General features: G+C 41.7%; 1 protein-coding gene and 2 pseudogenes across 3 annotated transcripts in view; 1 reads left to right on the top strand and 2 right to left on the bottom strand.

Annotated features, from left to right (window-relative positions):
• Positions 1 to 16400, top strand: part of PACS1 (phosphofurin acidic cluster sorting protein 1) — a 140415-nt gene that overhangs the window by 43335 nt on the left and 80680 nt on the right. The window lies entirely within an intron of this gene.
• LOC308635126 (ubiquitin carboxyl-terminal hydrolase CYLD-like) lies at positions 12982 to 14353 on the bottom strand (annotated as a pseudogene). The gene is made up of 2 exons: positions 13942 to 14353; positions 12982 to 13711 (listed from the first exon to the last, which is right to left on the bottom strand). The product of its transcript is annotated as a ubiquitin carboxyl-terminal hydrolase CYLD-like (transcript).
• LOC308635132 (ubiquitin carboxyl-terminal hydrolase CYLD-like) lies at positions 14414 to 16053 on the bottom strand (annotated as a pseudogene). The gene is made up of 3 exons: positions 15966 to 16053; positions 14995 to 15614; positions 14414 to 14578 (listed from the first exon to the last, which is right to left on the bottom strand). The product of its transcript is annotated as a ubiquitin carboxyl-terminal hydrolase CYLD-like (transcript).

Here is a 16400-nt window from a genome sequence, read left to right on the forward strand (position 1 = left end):
ATCCTCTTTTATGCTTTATATTATAGTGATGTGGTGCTTTTCTGTGTAGATTTTAATATTATATATGGTAATTGTGGCTTTTAAGTTTTCTTTAATTATTTGAAGTCATCACTCACTTTGAGACTGGTGTTGTGGTCAGCTTTTCCATTTGTGTTCTGCACAATTCTCACGTACCGTGGAGCCTTTTTGGTGACTCTGTGGCCATCTTAAATTTGTACTTGAATCATTCCCATCCAGGTTAGTCTGAACAAGTCAGTTGGAAACCTGGTCTTAAAGGATTATAGTAAGGAGCATAGTCAGGTGTTGCTGTATGTTTATCCTGTAGAAACAACAGGTTGTTAACAGATGCAAAAAGTGGATGAGCCACTGATTTAACTCCTTCATTGTATGCTGCTGAACCAGTATGAAGACCTTGAGCTGATGCTAATGTCTGTATAAAAATGTTAAGAATTTTTGTTGTTGTTGTTGTTGTGTGGTGCTAAAGATTCATTTAGCACAAACCCAGGGCCTTACTTATGCTAGGTAAGGACCCTCCCACTGAGCTGCATCCCCAGCCCCAAAGTATTTTTTTCTTTTCTTTTTTTTTGAAGAAATAAAACATTGTTTGCCCTTCTTAGTGGGGAGCTGTAGACAGTTGAACAATTAGCCACAATATGTTATGGTTAGGACTAGGATAGAGATAGGCCCAGGTTGTCACTGAAATTACCACAGGGGGACATCTCCTTTACCTGTGCACCAAACCAGTTGAGAAGGGTTGAGATTGAGAATGGCTGTGCTCACTGTCTTTTCTTTGTTCTCTTCTTATCACAGCACTTAGTTGTTCAACGCAGGTGGACTTTCTAGCCCACCACCTGCTGCTGGATAGTCTGTAAGGCATACCTTTCTAAGAATTTAAAAAAGAGCCAAAGAATAATATTTTGTGACATGTGAAAATTATGTGAAATTCAAATTTGTATGTTCTAACTTGATTATAACACAGCCATTCTCATCCCTCTGTGGATAGTCTGTGGCTGCTTTCTCCCTACAAGTAGTAAGTTGAGCTTCATCAGAGACCTTACTGCCCATAAAGCCTAAAATATTCAGACATTTTGTAGAAAAAGTTTGCCAACTCCTGCTTTAATGCTTTTTAATGCCCTACTAAAAATGCGGAAGACTTGAAGTGGTGGTATTCTGTCAAGAAGAATGCATGACATCCTGGTCCTCTTCCCTTAACTGGTTGCAAGTAGTGAATTAGAAATATCTGAAACTTCCCTCTCTCTCTCTCTCTCCTTCCCCCCCCCCTCCTTCCCTCCCTCTCTCCCATCAAAGCACAGTAACAGTACACATACACCTTCATGTAGTAACTGTCTTTGACCTCATTCTTATTTTCTGTTTTCAGTTTGATTATGGGAAACATTTTAATACTCATCAAAAAAAGAGGGTACCTGAGTCAGGATGACCCCAAAATGTTTGCCTGAAGAGCAAGAATTATGAGATCCCTTTTGGGGTATGTCTGAACTTGGCAGAAGGACCTTAGAACCATCCTTTAGCTTCTCTGCGGTTCTCTGTAGATGGTGGGTTGTTGGGTGAATTTGCTAGATCATCTCTAGGAAGCTTTTAGAGCATCATGGCAGGTGTTTAGGGTGATCTGGCTCTGTTATTTTGTACTCTGATGACCTTAAATAGCTTATTTAAACTCTCTGAGCCTCTGTTAGCTCATCAGAAAACATGGCTATAACATCGACCTTATAAAAATAAAATAAGATCATGTTTTTAAATCTGCTGGCATTGCTGGGTGCCTGTTTTTCTTGGAGTTGCTGCAGACAGAATTCAGCCTTGTGCATGCTAGGTAAGCACTCTGCCACTAAGTGACACTGGAGCCTCCTAATAGGTGTTTAATGTAACTGTGAAAATTATTATGATTGTAAACCCTTCCTTTGTATTGTAAGACTTTTTAAAAAGTAAAGGGTGTCCCAGTAGTTTAATGTGTGATTAATAGCCCATCATTGTGCATTAATATGTTTGCATTTTATGTTAATGTGTTTGCTGATAACTGGCTTCCTAAACACTGAGTAATTTGAACCAAGACCTTTAGTAGCTGGGAACTTCTAGCTCCTGTTTTAACTCAGATTCAGGGGTGGAGAGAATGTCTTGTGCTGTGAACATATTTAGTCATAGTATCATTTTACATGCTCAAAGAATGATGGTGAGGAGGAGAGGTTCCATTTGTCATGTCATCTCCCTTCTGTATTGACTACTTTCTATCCTCTCCACCTGTTTCAAATAATTGATTGAGCTCTTTAATAATTTTAATTCTGCCTTGGAAGGTTAGTTTTGACAAGACAGAGAAGTCCTAATGTTTGCTTAGCATAGTGTTGATAGTTTAGTGGAAACATGCTTCTAGGAGCAGTGTTAGCATCAGTAAAGACACTGCATTTTTTAGAAAAATTTTTAAATTTTTTATTTTATATACAAAGAACTGGTGTGGTTTCTTTCCTTGGGTGGATGTCTTGGATAATCTATTGAAGGAGCATCCCTGCCTTGGTCTACATCCTTGGCAGCAAACCCCGGGTGGCACACCTTGAGGCCATGTTTCTGCATCAGATCAGGCCCTGTTGAGCAGTCTCAGTAGGAGTGAGAATCCTGGCTGGGTTTTCTTAGGAGGCCTTAGCAGAGGTGTTGGTGACCCAGCTTGCTTTTAGGAGTGCAGCAAAACAAAAGACTTTTTGTTTTTGAATGATTTTCCATTGATCTTCGTTTAAAATTTTTTTTTAGTTATAGATAGACACAATATCTTTATTTTTTTTAATGTGGTACTGAGAATCGAACCCAATGCCTCACATATGCTAGAAAAGCACTCTACCACTGAGCCACAGCACAGCACTATTGATCTTCATTTAAAAAAAAAATTTTTTTTAGTTGTAGATGGACCCTTCCTTCCTTCCTTTCTTCCTTCCTTCCTTCCTTCCTTCCTTCCTTCCTTCCTTCCTTCCTTCCTTCCTTCCTTCCTTCCTTCTTTCCTTCCTTCTTTCCTTCTTTCTTTCCTTCCTTCTTTCCTTCTTTATTTCATGCTGAGGACCAAACCTAGCATCTCACGCATGTGAGGCAAATGCTCTACCACCAAGCTATAACCCCAGTCCTGATCTTCATTTATGAAAATCTACTAAACACTAATTGTATACTTCATTTTATGCAAACTCATTTATGAAACACCTGTGTTTATGACTTGCTTAGTGAAAAAGATGGGGCCCCTTTAAATATCTAGCCTTCCTAGTAGAATGAACATAATTATTTGAATTACGTGAAACTATGTAAAATCAGATTGATGCAGAGTAAGATAGACATGTATAGATTATAGTTAAGAATATGGGCTTTGGAGTCATTAATACAGCTGTGGGTTTTTTTATTTTTATTTATTTATTTATTTATTTTTTATTGATTATTTAAAACATTACATAGCTCATGATATATCATCTTTCATACATTTGACTCAAATTGGGTTTTGAACTCCCATTTTCACCCCAAATACAGATTGCAGAATCACATCTGTTACATATTCACATTTTTACATAATGGCATATTAGTGACTGTTGTATTCTGCTACCTTTCCTATCCCCTACTATCCCCCCTAGCTGTCTGTCATCTTGGCCTTTTGGTTTCTCATGGGAATAATAATACTGAGGGTCATTGTGAAGGTGAAATCATCCAGTACTGAATGTGATGCCAGATGCATAGTAAGGGCTTCCATTATTTTCATTGTGGGTAGGTTATTTGAGGTCTGCACAGTGTATTGCTTCCTTTGGGTATAGAACAGAGACTTCTGTCTCTCAAGCTTCATTTTTTGCTCTCGGGCTCCAGCTATTGTGATCTAATAGCAGTCCTCCTAAAGTTTCAGGGCCTTCTTACCCTCTGTACATATGCCTGTGCTCTCTCTGTTTAAAACAGCTTTCTTCTTGCCTTCTTTTCCCCTAACTTAGCCTTCAGAGCCCTGTCCAAGGGACATTTCCAGGAAGTCTTCCCTCACCCCCAGCCCCAAGCCTCCCTGGAATCCTGTGCCCCTCTCTCCTTCCCACCTTGCATTGTAAGGAATTGCTTACTTGCTGTCTCTCCGTGAGACTTGGAGCTTCTTAAGGGCAGGCATTTTGCCCAGCTTTGGAAATAGTGTCCATGTGCTGCCCTGGAGCAGAGAGTAGTAGCACTAACAGGAGACACATCAGAGATGTCCCTTTCTTAAGGTGGTGATGTGTTGAAGTTGCAGCTGAAGGGTGTGGGGGGGGACAGCCAGGTGAAGAAGGGAGTGTCCAGGTGGAGATCAGTGCATGACAGGCCTGCTTTGGGTGTGACGTGGCTGCTCTGTGCTTCAGTTTTCTTGTTTGTAAAATGAGAGCCTCGTGTCCACCTCAGGGTGTTGTGAGCATGAAGACTGTTACAGTGGTCTGCTGACTTGAGACTTCTGAAATGAAGTGTGATCAGTTCATTCCACATGGTTTCTGAGTGGATTTAGTGAATTGCTAAATATGCAAATGAATCTACTTGCACTTTTTCTCAGCCTGTTCTTTAGCTGTCCTAAGCCTTTGTCCAGTTTCAGTGACAAGAGGGCAGTTTGATTGCCTTTAGTTTGCTTGCTTATTTTAGATAGGGAGCTGAGGCTCTGCCTTTCCTTGCTGCACAGTGGCGTGTCCAGCTTTTTGGACAGTCAGTGTGGTCAGTTATAGTCTTTTTACTTTCTAGAAACAGAAACTAGCTTGTGACTATACACAGAATACCTAGTATTTCAGGTAAGCCTTGGGCAGGGTGACATTAGTGCTGGTTAATTGAGCAGAGACATTGAGGACCCAAGTTCACTTCTTCTTTCTGCACTGTCATCCTCAGTACAGGTTTGTTCTGGCTGGATCCCCATGATATTGGGGAGTCTGTTGTGATTGTGAGTGCATCAGATAGACACCAGCTCATCCAACCAAGGAACAGAAACTGTTCCTTTCTGTGTGTCTCTGTTGGTGGACTTTTGGATGGTTTCCACCTTTTGACTGCTGTGAATAATACTGCAGATGAACACTGGTGTACGATAAGTTACTGTTGTTGTTATTATCATCATTATTATTGCCCTGGGGATAGAACCTAGGACCTTACATGTGCTCGTAAGCATGCATTCTACTACTGAGCTGCACCCCTAGTCCCATAAATGATTTTTTTTTAAATACAGCATCATTTCATCAACATACACACCAAATCTTATTTCGATTAAAATTATATTTTTAGCATCATTTGCTATAATGAAATTCTAATATTTGAAATATTTTGAGACACTAGTTTGATGTTTAATGGGGTGTGATCCCATAGCAAAGAAAATATAAACTAAATAAATAAAAGGAATCTTAGAAGTAATTTTATTCCAAAAATCAAGGCATTTGCAGGTAAATGGATGGCATTGGAGAAGATAATGCTAAATGAAATTAGCCAATCCCAACAAAACAAATGCCGAATGTTTTCTCTGATATAAGGAGGCTGACTCCTAATGGGTTAGGGAGGGGGAACATGGGATGAATAAATGAATTCTAGATAAGGAAGAGGGGAGGGAGGGAAAGGGAGGGGGCAGGGGATTAGCAAGGAGGTGGAATGTGATGGACATCATTATCCAAAGTACATGTATGAAGACATGAATTGGGTGTCAACCTACTTTATATACAAACAGAGACATGAAAAATTGTGGTATATGTGTGTAATAAGAATTTATACAAAAAAAACCCAAGTACATGTATAAAGACATGAATTGGCGTGAACATAATTTATACAAAGATATGAAAAATTGTGCTCTATATGTATAATAAGAATTGTAATACATTCCACTGTCGTGTATTTAAAAAATAAATCAATTAAAAAAAAGTAACTTTATTCGATCTTCTTCCCCTCCCCCTGCTCCCTCTCCTTTCCCCCTTCCCCCCTTACTTTTTTCTCCCCTTGTACTGGGGATTGAACCTGGAGTGCTTAACCACTGAGCTATATTCCCAGCCTTTTTTTCCCCTTTTTTAAAGATGTTAATGAACCTTTATTTTATTTATTTATTTATATGCGGAACCCAGTACCTCATACATGCTAGGCAAGTGCTCTACCAGTGACCCACAACCCAGTCCCCCAAGCCTTTTTGAGACAGGGTATCACTGAATTGCTTAGGGCTTCGCTCAGTTGCTGAGGCTGGCATTGAACTTGAGATCCTTCTGTCTCAGCCCCTTGAGTTGCTGGAATTATAGGCATGTACTACCATGCCCAGCCACTTCATCCTCTTTTGAAGATATTCTGGATTCAGAATGATTTTCCAGGATCAGAGATTTAAGTCACTTTAAATAGTTAAAAGTGATTGAAAATATACATTAGTCCTATATTTTAGGAGAGTTTCCATGTGTGTCTTTTGCCTGACTCTTATGCTAATCAATATATAACTGGCTATGTGGGCAAAATGAGGTGGAAAACAAGGATAGTTTAGGTATCTAAGTAATAGATGAAAATTTCTGCTGCTCAAAATGTTTGGGCAGCTTTAATACTCATTTGAGGTGTTTGCTCTTTTCCTGTGGTCCACTTTGTGTGATAGTTTTTGTGTTTTCCAGGGGATTCTGTTCCTCGTCTTGCTTTCTGTTTTCTGTCAGTAGTGGTCTCATAGTTGCACACCATTGCCACTGGTTAGAGGACAGGCAGGGGGTTGCCCTTGGAGAATGCCCCAGACCTGAGTGAGCTGGCCTGGTTGTGGCCTTTGCTTTTCCCTTGACTCCCAGTAGTCAGGTGTTTCCTTGCTCTGAAGCATGCCTGGGTTTGTCATGGGAGATTCACAACTGCAGACCAGTGATCCCTGGACAGGTATATCCCAGTGGAACCAGAAAGCTGGGTCTTACTTTCTTTAATTGGAGCTGACTTAAAGGTAGATATTGAACTGAAAAGAACACATCAGTCATTGGAAAGCAGTTTCAATTACTGGTCTATCCATATTTAGAATTCTTTCAATCATTTCCACTGTATATAACACTGAAATCCTTTGTGGTTGTCTGCTACAAAAATGAATCTTTGACCCAGTGACTTTAAATGCTTTTGATACCATTGGGAATTTTGAGAATTCTTAATTTAATTTGTGCTTGTCCTGGGAGGTAAGGAACAAGAGAGAAGCTATAGCCTTTGCGTGGAGGGGTATGCTGTTTGTGGGTGAACAGAGGGGGTGTGCTTCTAGAACTTCTGTTTACCAGGTAGTGATTATTAACATAATAAATACCATGTTTTAAATTTTATTTCTGGAGGCAGTAAAGAACCAGCCAAGCACAGAGATGAGTGGGAGGTAATTGGCACCCCAGGGCCCCAGAGCTGTTTGTATAGCCCAGTCCCCAGGTGCCGAGTGCCTCATCAGAAGGAAGAGGAGCCCCGCTCCTGCTGCTGACTTCCTTGGTGATAGTACATGCACCTCTCCTATTCATGGGCCTGTGGTGAGTAGAGATGGAAACCACTTTTCCCTCCTTCCCCATCCCAAAGGTCACAGGTTGTTTCTTTACCTTAACTGGTAAAGTGATTACTTGGCTCTTGTCAAGCAGGGACTTGTCCTGCCAGAGAACAGGAACATCACCTCACCACACCCTTTGGTTCTGTCTGTGCAATGACAATAGCCCTTTTTCTCAAAGACTGTGTGTTCAGAGGCACATGCCTCCCCAAAGGAAAGGAGAGGCTATAGAGATGCACTTGGCTCAGCAAGTTTTCTGAATGGCTGGGGTTTTGAGTGCTGAGCCTTCCACTGGTCCATCCACTCCTCTTTCTCCTGCTGCCGCCTCTGTTGTTCCCTGGTTGGTGCCTGGAGAAGGGCCTGGTCTGACTGCACCAAGGATGGAACAGGGCCTCTCCTCAGCAGGGAATGCATCATTCCTGCAAGTTGTCGTGTGCAGGGCATTTGTGGGAGGGGTGGAGTAGGAGTGTAAGACTGAGTTTCCTCTCTCAGTGACTAAAAATATGGTTAGGGAGCCATGACGAGCACAAAAAGATGAGAATGTCAGTGTATGTTCTACATATAACTTCACAAAAGTGACGGTGTAATATAATGAACAGAACCAGCGAAGTCCAGTTGTCCCTTTGTGTCTGTGGGAGATCGTGGGGTTGCTTTCAGGACCCCCCCAGATATCATAATCCCCAGATGCTCAATTACCTCATATAAAATGGTATAGTGTTTGCATATAGCCTGTGCACATTCTCCTGTATACTGCCCCCTCCCCCGCCCCCGCTGCCCCTGCTGACACACACACTGGGAAATGAACCCAGAGGCGCTCTACCACCAAGCCATATCACCAGCCCTTTTTATTTATTTTTTAAATTTGAGTCAAGGTCTTGTTAAATTGCCTAGCTGACCTTGAACTTGCAATCCTCTTGCCTCAGAATTGAGTTGCTGAGATTATAGGCTTTGCCACCACACCTTGGTCAGATTTTTTTTTCCAAATTAAAAAAAAAAATTTTTTTTTTTTTGGATACTGAAGATTGAACCCAGGGATGCTTAACCACTGAGCCACATTCCCAGCCCTTTTTATTTTTTATCTTTTGAGACAGAGTATCAATAATTTGCTGGGGCTGGCCTTGAACTTGCAAACCTCCTGTCTCAGTCCCTCTGCCCCCGCCCCCAAGTCACTGGGATTTACAGGTGTGCACCATTGTGCCCAGTCTTCCAGATGTTTGCTTAGTCCCTAGGTGCCCAGTGCATCCAAGGGCAAAACCCTTGGATACAGAGAGCCAGCTGTGTTTCAGACAGTGATTTAGGGGTACTTGTCCTTTTGTAGGGATACCATCCTGCAGAATGAGTCTTTTAAACAGGGATTGGTGTCCCATTATACTTTTCTAGGTTAATTGGTCCTAATATAGCATAATAAATACCTTTATTTTTAGTTAGTTGAGGAAAAAAATATAGTATTTTTCAAAAAGTGAGAAAGAAAAATAAATATGGGACAGCATACATGTCTCCTGATAGGTGTACACAGTACCATTGTAAAGTTGTCTTGCTGACTAAAATACATCCTGAGTTTATAGGGGATGCAAGGGACAAAGAGGCAATCAGTAAATTCCAAACCGTGGGATCCTTAACCCAGTTATTTCAACAAATAAATCATAAGGGAAAGTCTCAAAGATAAAAAGAGACTTAAGAGGTGAATGAACCAGTAATCACATGTGGCTCTGGTGCAGAGAAAATGGCGAAAGGAGCCTGCAGCCTTCCGGGATGCAGCTCATTAGCAAAGCACTTTCTGGGCCTGGGTTCCATCCCCAGGACTCACAAACAAAAGCAAACAAAAAGGGAGATGTCTTGACACAAAAAAGATCAGTGGTTGCTTGGAGCAGGGCGAAGGAGCCACCTGGCTTCATAGGGCAGGATGGACATACCCATATCTTCACATGGTGGTGCATACGTTGAAATTCATCATACTGTTCATAAAATGGATGCCTTTCTTTCTTCCTTTCTCTTCCTCTCCCTTGGCCCTTTCTTTTCTTTCTTCCCTGGGTATTAAACTGAAAGCCTTGTTCATGCTAGCTTTACCACTGAGCTATACCCCCAGCCCTGGTATGTTTTGTTGTATATAAATTATTCTGTAGTCAGATTGATTTAAAAATTGATTGAAAATCAGGGGGCTGGGGATGTGGCTCAAGCGGTAGCGCGCTCGCCTGGCATGCGTGCGGCCCGGGTTCGATCCTCAGCACCACATACCAACAAAGATGTTGTGTCCGCCGAGAACTAAAAAATAAATATTAAAAATTCTCTCTCTCTCTCTCTCTCTCTCTCTCTCTCTCTCTCTCTCTCTCCTCTCTCACTCTCTCTTTAAAAAAAAAAAAAAGAAAAATCAGTAAAAAATTTTTCTTGTACCCACAGTGATGAATCAGTTATTCAAAGGCTTGATGCTACCTGACCCTGATTTGTGCTGGGTTTCCATTTATCTGATTTGGGATGCATCTCTGTTGCTTTCTCTACTTAACATGAACTTTTATCATTTGAACATCTGATTTTGCTGTAGTGTCTCTGATGTTTCCTTGTAGCCACAGAGCAGACTTGAATTTTATGATGTTTGTTCATGTGTCTGTCATCTGAAAGGACATGCATTTTGATGCTAGAAGAAGTGATGTGAGCCAGGCATGGTGGTATGTGCCCATAATCCCAGTGGCCCAAGAGGCTGAGGCAGGAGGATCCTAAGTTCAAAGCCAGCCTCAGCGAGTTAGTGAGGTCGTAAGCAATTCAGTGAGACCCTGTCTCTAAATAAAATTACAAGGGCTGGGAATATGACTCAGTGGTAAAGCACCCCTGGGTTCAATCCTCGGCACCCCCCGCCATAAAAAAGAAATGATATGAGCTGAGAATGCAGCTGGGTGGGAGAGAACTTGCCTAGTATGCATGAGGCCCTCCCTGGGTTCGATTCCCAGCACTGTAAGCAAACAAACAAAATGATGTGAGAAGGATACATACCCATTTATAAAGATAATTTATTGAACATTCAATTTGCTGCATTATAATAGTCAAGATACACTTGAGTGGAAAGCAGTCCATTTGGATTCTTTTTCATCCAGTTTACCAACCAATCAACATTTATTGAATATATTCTTTACACCAGCCACTGTGTTGAGTTCAGGGCTTATGAGGATGAATATGATGCAGTGCAGATCCTACCTGTAAGCTTGTCACTCTATTGGGATGATAACTGTGCATACTTGTTATTTTAGCAGTGTGATAGATGGCATGGTACAGGTTGGTGCAAAATCCAGTGGTGGCCACATTTTACACAGTGACGTTGTATTGTGACCCCTTCCTGCCTCATACCAGCCTTTCCTTGCCTGTCAAATCACATGAGTCATTGGCAAAGTGTCAAGACAGTTTGGCAAAGGTAGTTGGAGAAAAACCTTCCTTTTGTCCCTTTAAATTTGTTATTTTTCCTTTTAGATCTCTGTACTAGAGTTAAGATTTTGATATTCTTCAGTTCATAAAACGTTGAATTGCAAAGTCCCTCTCATTTAAATACTTTTCATTGTTATTTTCCCTTACCTCTCCCATTTCCACCCCATCCTCATCAGGATGGTTCTTCTGTGAAAGGAAGGCAGCTGTCATTTCAGAGTTTGGGGATTGAATCTGGCTCTGACACTTACTTTTGAGACTTTAAGATAGTCACTTATCTTGCCTGGGAGTGTTTTTCATTTATAGAATGGAGATAACAACACTGAATTGGTGTTTTGTAAGGAATCATTTAAAGTAACTTAGGAAGTCTCCCCTGAAACACAGCAGACCTCCAGCAGCAGCAGGGTTGCCTCCCTAAGCTTTGAAGCTCGTTGCCTCCCAAGCCGCATGTGTCTGAACTAAGAGCAGTATTTCTAACATAGGTTCTGTTTATTGGTTACATTATGTAAAATCAGCCAATATTATTGAAATTTCCCAGATGACTAGCCATTCCTTCTGCTGAGGGAGGTGAAGGCAGCCAGCAACGAGGAATGTCACAGTGGTAGTGAGATGCACTCTGTGGAATCCCAAAATGATGAAAGCCTGTGGGGAGCCATTCTGCCACGTGATTGGGTGACTCCCGTTAAGGGCCTGAGGCACTCTGGCTGTATCCCGACCCTTTCCTGATGAGAGAGCCCATCCGTGTGGGGGTGTGCGTGACCACTGACCCTGGAGACCCAATCACTGACCCTGACCTTGGAGTACAGCCCCCCCTCAACCTTCATTGGATGGAATTCTCCCCTGAATCTCTTGTCCCCCCAAATAAAAGGCTACTCCCCGGCGTGTTCGCTCTCTCTCTCTCCTGCTAGCCCAGAGTAATCCTTGCTGCCCTGCTGGGCGGCTGGAGGCGGGAGCCAGGGAGGCGAGCCGTCTCGGACCTAGCAATATAAAATAAGGTACTGTCTGTGTGTTTTATTTTGATCTCTTCTAACTAACTTAATGCCAGAACCTCATTAATGAAACCACTGCGCAGGCCGCGTGGTAGAAAAGCCCTTTTCCTCCCCCCCCCCCAATAAAGAAGAACATTAACTTACATTCTCAGTGGACTAAAGGAGGTTTTAAACTGTCACAATTAAAATTTTATTCTTTAAAAAATATCATATTGGGTGGGGTTGCAGCTCAGCGGTAGAACGCTCGCCTAGCATGTGCAAGACCCTGGGTTCAGTCCTCAGCATCACATAAAAATAAATAAACAAATAAAATAAAGGTATTGTGTCCAACTACAATTGAAAAATATTTTAAAAAATCATATGATCAACGCACTTAACTTAAGCTTCTGGTATTAATAACCTCATTAGACTTCTTAAAAAACCAACTCAGGGCTGGGGTTGTGGCTCAGTAGTAGAGTGCTTGCCTAGCAAGAATGAGGCACTGGGTTTGATCCTTAGCACCACATAAAAATAAATAAAATGAAGATATTATATTCATCTACAACAACAAATTATTTTAAAAAAATAAGTATACTTTCTGGAGTGCAAAATACTTCTTATTTTATACTTAGTAATGCAAAAGCACTTGGTTTGGAAATAGAAACTCTTTTCTGAAGGCCATCCCTACAAAGATGCCCACAGCCAGCAACAGACACTGGACAGAACCACCAGCACGAGAAAGACGTGACTGCAGTCTGTGCTTAGCCTTTACGCCTCTTGAGGTGACCCTGCTTACTGAACAGGCTGGTGGTTGGACTCTGGCACATGCACATGTCTGCATCACAGAGAGATTTTCGGGCATAGCCTTGGGTTCTCCTAGAGTCCAAGGAAGGTAGGTCCTCCAGAGACATCTTCAACTGTGCTCCCACCTCCAGGCAGGGGTCACTTGGGAATGTTGAAGTCGTCTGACCACTATCCAGATCAGCCATGCTTCCAAGAAGAGCCAGGCAGAATCGTCCTCCCTATACTTTACTAAACCATCAAAGTGGCTTGCTTGTTCCTATGCAGACAGCAGCAAATGACTTCAGACAAGGAAGTCTCATTCCCAGGCAGGTATATTTTGAGGAAGCAACACTTGTTTATATTTGTGATTCAACTTCTTGGGATGAAGGTGGACTTGAGGTTTGTGGGTTTTACGTAACACTCATGCATTGCAAGCCCTCTGCAGACCCTGCACTGCCTGGGAGTGTCTTCAAGTAAATCTGTTATATTTAATTCCAGAGAAGGAAACATTTTAAATATAGTTTAAAGTCTTTGCCAAATTGATGCATCTGGATAATCAAACATGATGGTGCCTCTGCAAATTTCAGGATACGGTTGATAAAAGACTATTCTAGCAACTGCTAGATTGTAGGAACTCCAATTTTCTCATTTTTTTCCCATAAACAATGGGATAGAAGTAACAGTCTTCTACTTTTTGATCTCCCAATTTAATTTTTGATAATAGTTCCATCCTTAAGATAAAACAGGATATTTAAGAATTCTTCAGGATCTTTTCCTTCGAGGTAAATCCTGATACAGCCTCAACTTTTTAAAATATTTCTCTCAGTTTAGTAATTTTTGTGGCACACACATATCCATATATTTTCAGAAGATTAACAGTTTCTGTCCTCAGTAGCTCTTAAGTTTCACTATTGTATTCTACATCATTCTTTATTTGGGTCTAAGTAAATGTGTAGAGTAGAACCAAAAGCAGATAAGCAGAATGAGGTTGAGTCTAAGTAACAAGAATTGTAATGACCCTGGATACCTTTCTTATTTCCAATCATTATCTCTAAATCTTTTTTCATTTTTGGTGGAATATTTTCTTTTTTTTTTCTCTCTTTTTTTTTTTTTTTTTTGCTGTGAGCCCTGGAAATGTTCCAGATGATCACCTTTTTTTTTTTTAAAGAGAGAATTTTTTTAATATTTAATTTTTAGTATTCGTCGGACACAACATCTTTGTTTTGTATGTGTTGCTGAGGATGGAACCTGGGCCGCACGCATGCCAGGTGAGCGCACTACCGCTTGAGCCACATCCCCAGCCCGGAATATTTTCTTATACTCCTTCACTTAAGAAGCCTTCAAAGGCTAAAGAGTTATAGTGTTGGATCTGGTTGGAAACAGGCTGTAGGGATGCAAACCTAGAGTCAGGCCTGCAGCTCTTAAGCTTAACCATTAGTGCCTTCTTCAGAGCATGGGCGAAATACTAAGTGCCCTAAAGGTTCCATCTACACAGCCTGCATATTCATCTTCCAGTTCCAGTCCAGCTGACCAGTCCAATGAGTTACCCCACAGAAGGGAGGATTGTCTTTAACTTTAGCCAGCAAGCCCACTTCTAGATCATGTGAGTTGCCAGAAGATATGGGCAAGGGCAGACTCTCTTGGACAGGTGCATTGTTTAGCTCTCCCATTGCAGACTGTGACCAGTGCTTCCATTGGCATTGGGTGTCTTTGTCAGGCTGAATGGTTGAAAGTGAAATCTGTTTTCATTGGGTTAGAAGTTTATGGAGTTGTGAGAGTGGGGAAGAATGTCTCAAGTCTGTTAGTGACTTGCAGGGTCTTCTTCAACCTGTAGCCTTTGGTTTATTATGTCTAATGAACTTTTGTCCCCAACACTTCTTGACATAAAGGCAAATTTGGGAGGTCTCCTTTTCATTGTCATACTATCTGGGATGATATCGTTCATGTGCAAGAGAATTGTACTTTCCATGTTATGGTTAGTATGTGAGGTGACCCCCAAAAGATCACGTGTGAGACAATACAAGAAGGTTGAGAGGAGAAATGATTGGGTTGTGAGAGTCTTAACCCCATCAGTGATTTAATCCCCAGTAACTGAAGTGGTAGGGTGTGGCTGAAGGAGATGGGAATTGGGGGATGGCTTTGGGTATATATTTGTATCTGTTGAGTGAAGTCTTTCTCTCTGCTTCTTGGTCACTATGATATGAGCTGCTTCCCTCTGCCACATGCTCTGCTATGATGTTCAGCCTCATCTTAAGCTTTGAGAAATGGAGCCAGCCTTCTATAGATTAAGATCTCTATGAGCCCTCAAATAAACTCTTCCTCCTCTATAATTGTGCTGGTCAAGACCTTTAGTCATAGCAAAGAAAAAGCTGACTAAAATACCATACTTGCAAAACTGCAAAGCTGCACTCCGTCACATTCTCCATCCCAGTTGCCAATAAGGTTATCCATGTCCTAAGCTCTCTTTTCCTGGCAAAACATCACAGAATATAATTTTTCCAGATTCTATAGTTCTCCAACCTTTAAAGAACCTCTGGAGTTTGTTTCCCAAAGGGGAGGAAGTTCAACCTGCATGGTGTCCACTGGGCCATTGTCATCCTCTTCTATGATTTCTAGCTTGTCCAGTACAACAGACACACCAGTCTTCGTCACACTGAAAGAGCTGTTCCTTTCATATACCTCACCAATGAAACCTTGACCACGACCTCCTTCCAGCAGTTCTGCTACAAAGAGTGTTCCTCGCACTGCACTGTCTCCTGGCAAGGGTCCTCAGAAGCACATGAATCCCAGGAACTTCTCTTCCCCAGACCTCAGCTTCACTAACAGGGCAGCCCCATGTGACCTGGAGGCCTTGACTCAGTGGCTTCCATTCTTAAGCAGGCTGAGCCTCTCACCATTGGTAATTGCCAACAGTAACTCTGTGAATTTCTTGTTTATTTCTACAACAAAGAGAACTGCATGAGGTCACTCCAGACTTTTTAATCCCATCTGATTTTTCTTGTCTTTTGCAGAAGGAACCCTCAAGTGCCCCACAGAGCAGTCTTGGATATAACTGTCCTAGGCTCCCCTTTGGTTTTTAAAGGAACTTCTGTGTCTGTCTGTCAGTGACACTGTGTTCTTCCAGTAGGACAAATTAAAGTTTTTCTTTGCTGAACTCATTGTGATAGTAACTTCAAAACATAAACTCAAAAACGAACCACTAGTAAGTTTGTTGTAAAATCACAAAGAACAAATCATTGGCAGTCCCAAAGTGTGTTTTTACCAATTTGTTGTAAAAATACAGCAAATCAAAATGCCTCTGATGTGTGTCCCCTGCTCAGTTGACCCTGCTACTTCAGTTTTCACCCTTGAACTTTTCTTCCCTTCTTCCCCTTTCCTCTGCATGTCCTTTGGCTTCCCTGTCTCCTGCTCCTTGGCTTTGCTAGTAGCATCTGGAGGCATCGCTGTTGACTGACACTAGGGCCAAGGATCTTGCTAATAACCCTGATGGTGTTCATCAAACAGCCCATAGGCTCATGCATATTGTCTCTGTAAACTCGGGAGATTCAGCAGAGCTTTCACTGCACATCTATTACTTAGAAAAATGTTTAACAGAAAAAAACTGGGTCAGCAGGAGAGTGGATACTTGTCCTGGTTAAGTGCAACAATGAGCCAGTGGTTTAATTAACTTTCTTATTCAGGTGCCTGCTTGTGCTCCATGATAATTCTCATTTCTCAGAGATACACACACACACACACACACACACACACACACACACACACACACACGGCTTTAATGTGATCATAAA

Source organism: Spermophilus citellus (assembly GCF_964194105.1).
Source record: "Spermophilus citellus genome assembly, chromosome: 2".
In the NCBI taxonomy this organism is placed as follows: Eukaryota; Metazoa; Chordata; class Mammalia; order Rodentia; family Sciuridae; genus Spermophilus; species Spermophilus citellus.